At 35.0% G+C, this 5125-nt stretch overlaps 1 pseudogene across 1 annotated transcript; it reads right to left on the minus strand.

Annotated features, from left to right (window-relative positions):
* Positions 1-4471: 4471 nt before the first annotated feature.
* On the minus strand, positions 4472-4781 carry LOC308563565 (enhancer of rudimentary homolog pseudogene; annotated as a pseudogene). The gene has a single exon. The product of its transcript is annotated as an enhancer of rudimentary homolog pseudogene (transcript).
* Between the last annotated feature and the right edge of the window lie 344 nt (positions 4782-5125).

Raw genomic sequence — 5125 nt, forward strand, 5'->3', positions numbered from 1 at the left:
CCCAGCCACCGGGCTCTGAGAAGCGCAGCCCACAGAAGAGACCGCCTCCAGGCCCTGGGAGAGGCTTCGCCTGAGCTCTCTGCCGAAGTCAGATCTGGCTGCTGTTCAGGCCGCAAAACCACCCTGAGCGCCCAGCCACGTGAAGCCTTCAGAAACCTTTAGCCCACCCAGCTATGTGCCATCCCCTGTAACCATGTGAGACACCTCAAGGGAGAACTACCCAGCACTGAAAGATAATAATAAATTGCTATTTTAAACCACTAAGTTTTAGAGTAGTTTCTTATGTATCAATAGACAACTGGACTATTACCCTAAGGACAAAAAATCGATCACTTCATATTCGTGTCATTGTTGACTTTTAAAAATATTAATATCCAAATCCTTAATCCAATGGCAATTGATTTGTGTATGGTGAAGTTGTAGAACTGATTTTATACACTTCATAACATTATACAATTTGTTCTTTTTATTTTTAAATAGCGGTTGCTTCTAGAATATTTTCTGGATTTAGGTTCATAGATTCATTGACTTTAAGGTTTTTTCTTTTTTTTTTTTAAATTAACCCATGGCAAATTCCAAAAATGTCATTTTTTGTACATAAAACATCTAAGATTAGTCATTATGAGTTAAATAAGTAAATTACTTAAACAGCAGAGAATAGTGGTTAAATGCAACCTCTTAAGGTCAGATAAATTAAATTCAAATCTCATGCTCACAAATTCACTGAACTTTTTCATCTCCTTTTAGAAAATAACTAAACTCATATGTCAGCATTTTTGTGATAATGAAATAAAATAATCATATTAAATTACTTAGCATTAGAGACTGGCAGAAATTAAATTATCAGTACGTGGCATCTCTCTTAGCTCACAAAAGGTGAGAAATAAAATAAAATAAAATTTATAAGAAAATGTCTTGGGCCCAGCCAGGCGTGGCTCAGCGGTTGAGCGTCGACCTGGGATCCAGGTGATCTGGGTTCAATTGCCGGTCAGGGCACATGCCCGAGTTGCGGGCTCGATCAATGACTCTCTCATCATTGATGTTTCTATCTCTCTCTCTCCCTCTCCTTTCCTCTCTCTGAAATCAATAAAGATATATTAAAAAAAGAAAGAAAGAAAGAAAATGTCTTGGATTTGAATATATACCCTTTTACCTGACGATTTTTGCAAATACGGCCCTTCATTTTCATGAAAGATTTAGGGGTAAAAATACCTACCTTACTTTATGAGGCTAAAGGTGCTTCTAAATCCGTTTCTGGGCACCACATATGTTTTTAATTCTGTTTTCCCATTATTTAAATTATGAAACTAAGAGCATTTTTCTGAGAGAATGTTTCTTTATAAAGAATAGTAATAATTAAAAAAATATCGTGACGTGTATTTTGAAAACCTATGCCCTTTTCTTCGGAGTCCACAATAGTGAATATAAAGCCTTTGCTTTTTCGGCAGTGGTTTGCTTTCCAGTTATGCTTGATCTGCTTATATATGTAAATATGTTATATGAAAAATAGTATTTTCCTCGGGATCTCATATTCTGTTGTAAAGAGCTCTGGCATGTATAATCAAGTATTTGCTAGGGTATAATTTTTTACTTGTTAGTTAATGTAAAATTTAAGCTACTACACTTTTTATTTCTTTAGAACTATTTTAGGTTTATAGAAAAATTGATCAGAAAGTACAGTGAATTCCCAATAAAGCCCCTCCCCGTACATATCTTGCCTTAGTGTGGTGCATTTGTTACAATGATGAGGCAAAATTGATACATTATTATTAATTACAGTCCACACTTTATATTTGGATTCCCTTTCTATTGCACATCACCTGGGTTTTGACGCGTTTAATGCCATGTGTTAACCATTACAGTAGCACACTGAATAGTTTCACTGCCCCCAAAATCCCGTGTGATCCCACCTATTCATTCCTCCTTTCACCCAAACCACAATCAGCCACTGATCTTTTTTACTGTTTCCAAGGTTTTGCCTTTTCCAGAATGTCATATAGTTGGAATCAAACAGTTTATAACCTTTTAAACATTGCTTCTTTCAATTATTAATATGCATTTAAAGTTCCTGCATGTTTTCTGTGTGTGTTTTTTTTTAATCCTCACCCAAGGGTATTTTTTCCATTGCTTCTCAGATAGTGGAAGGGGGTGGGGGAGAAACATCGATGGGAGAGAGACTCATTGGGTGCCTCCCGCACGCATCCAGACTGGGGCCAGGGATCAAGCCTGCAACCCTGCAACCAAGGTACCTGCCCTTAAGCAGAATCAAAGCAGAGACCCTTCAGTTCCCAGGCCAGCACTCTAACTACTGAGCCAAAGCAGCTAGGGCCCTGCATGTTTTCTATAGGTTGATATATGTGGTTTGGTGGGTTTTTTTTAAATACTAAATAATAATCCATTACATGGTTATCCTATAGTTTGTCTCTCCATTCACCTATGGAAGGACACTTTGGTTGCTTCTTAGTTTTGGCAGTTCTGAAGAAAGCTTTTATAAACACTCATGTGCAGCTTTTGTGTAAACATATTTTCAACTTATTTGAATAAATACCAAGAAATATAATTTCTGGATCATGTGGTAAGAGTATGGTTAGCTTTGTAAGAAATTGCTAAGCTGCCATCCAAAGTGGCTGTTTCCACTAGTAATGCAAGTTCCTGTTGCTCCAAATCTTCATCAGCATTTGGTGATGTCGGTGTTTTGGACTTTAGCCATTCTAGTAAAATTTAGCCATTCTAGTATATATAGTGGTATATCATTGTTGTTTTAATTGGCAATTCCCTAATGACATCATTTTTGTGCTTACTTGCCATCAATGTATCTTTTTTTATAAGGCACCTGTGATATCTTTTACTCATTTATTAATTGGGTTGTTTGTTTTCCTATTGCTGAGCTCTAAGAGTTCTTTGTATATTTTGGAGAGCAGTCCTTTATCAGATATGTGTCTGGCAAAGATTTTTTTTACAGTCTGAGCTGTGCTTTCATTCTCTTAACAGTGTCTTTTGCAGAGCAAAAAATTTCAATTTTATGATGTACAACTTATTATTTTCCTTTTATAAATTGTGCTTTTGGTGTTTTATCTAAAAACTCATCAACACACTCAAAGTCATCTAGATTTTCTTCTGTTATCTTCTAAGAGTTTTGTAGTTTTGATTGCACATTTAGGTGATGAGCCATTTTGCATTAACTTTTGTAGAACTTATACGATTTATGTCTAGATTTTTTCTCTCTTTTTTACACGTGGATGTCCAGTTGTTTCAGCACCACTTTTTGAAAAGACATCCTTTCAGCATCAAATTGTCTTTGCTTCTTTGTCAATGATCAATTGACTATATTTGGGTGGGTCTATTTCTGGGCTTTTTTCTGTCCCATTAATCTACTTGTCTATTCTTTGGACAATGCCATACTCTCTTGACTACTATATAGTAAGTCTTGAATTGGAGTAATATTAGTTTTCAGACTTTGTTCTTGCCATTTGACATTGTGTTGGCTGTTCTGAGTTTTTTGCCTTTCCATGTGAACTGCAGAAACAGTTTGTCAGTACTGACAAAATTGCTAAATAATGCATTTTTCAGAATGTATCCCCATTGTTAAGCAGGGCATGACTGAATCTTTCTTTGGATGAGTTTGAGCAGATTGTGTCCATGTACTCCAGGTTATCAAATTTGTGGGCAAAAACTTGTCTTACTATTCTTCTATTACCCTTTTAATATCTGTGGACTCAGTAGTAATGACCACTCATTTCTTTTTAATATTCATAATTTGTGTCTTCTCTTGTTTTTCTTAGCATGGTTTATAATTTTTTTAAATTTTAATTCTATTAAAATGGTTTTAATATTGTCAAATCGCCAGCTTTAGTTGTGTTCACTTTCTCTATTGATTGACTGTTTTCCATTTCATTACTTCATATTCTAAATTTTATTATTTCTTTTCATCTACTTACTTTAGATTTAATTTGCTCTTCTTTTTCTAGTTTCCTGAACTGAACACTTAGATGATTTATTTTAGATCTTTTTAAATATATATATATATATATATATATATATATATATATATATATATACTAAAGAACATTTATTTGTTTTTCACTAAGACTTTATCTTAGAACATAATTAAATTGTGTCACCACCCCCACTCCAACTTGAAGAAGGTTTGGTACAGTGAATGTTATAAAGTAGATATGACATTTTTAAAGGATTGGAACCAACATAAACGGACAAAGAAAAATTTCCTTCTAAATCATCATAACAATGTTTAAGTAAAAAAAAAAAAAAAAGAGAGAGAGAGAGAAAGAAAAGGGAGTGATGGAAGTTCAGATTGAACAAGGTCCTCACATTTCATCTAACACATTCAATCCTGGCTAGAGTATACCCAAATGGAAACAGGGTCACTATAATACAAAACTTCCACTACAGATCACTGTACATACCTGTGTTCCAAGTCCACCTCCTACCCCCAATACTTCCAACACAACTATTACCCCACCTGTTGGGCCTGCCAATGAGGGAGCACATAGATCTCCTCTTCAATCCAATTTTTGTTATAAGGCTGGTATATCTGGGTATCAGCTGGTTAAACAAAATAGCTGAGGTCTGCAAGATCATCAATAAAACCAAACAACTGGCTGATATCATTCTTGACAGAGAGGCTGTTGGGATTCATTCTCTTCAGATGTTCTTCATACATTTTACAAACTCTTTCCATGCATTCAATCACTGATTCATAGTCAGCGTGAGTTCTGCCTTCTGGCCTCGGTAGGCTGTCCCAGTAAAATGCTGTGAGACATTGCACCAAACTCTTTTGATTCAGCCACTGCAGGTCCCACCGCCACACACTAGATCCTTTTTTTCTTTTTAATATATGCATTTACTGATACAAATTTCCTTCTAAGTACTGCTTTGCGTGCATTACATAAAGTTTGACAAGTTGTGTTTTCATTTAATATATTTTTAAATTTTCTCTCTTTAAAAATAAAATGTTATTTAAAAGTGTTGTTTAACCCCCAATTACTTTGCTGTTTTTAACAGTCTTTCTGGTATTGATTCCTAGTAAAATCCATTGTGATCTGAGAGCATACTTTGTATGATTTCCAGTCTATTAAATGAGTTAAGTTATATTTTATGGCCTGGA

Source organism: Miniopterus schreibersii (assembly GCF_964146895.1).
Source record: "Miniopterus schreibersii genome assembly, chromosome: 11".
NCBI lineage: Eukaryota > Metazoa > Chordata > Mammalia > Chiroptera > Miniopteridae > Miniopterus > Miniopterus schreibersii.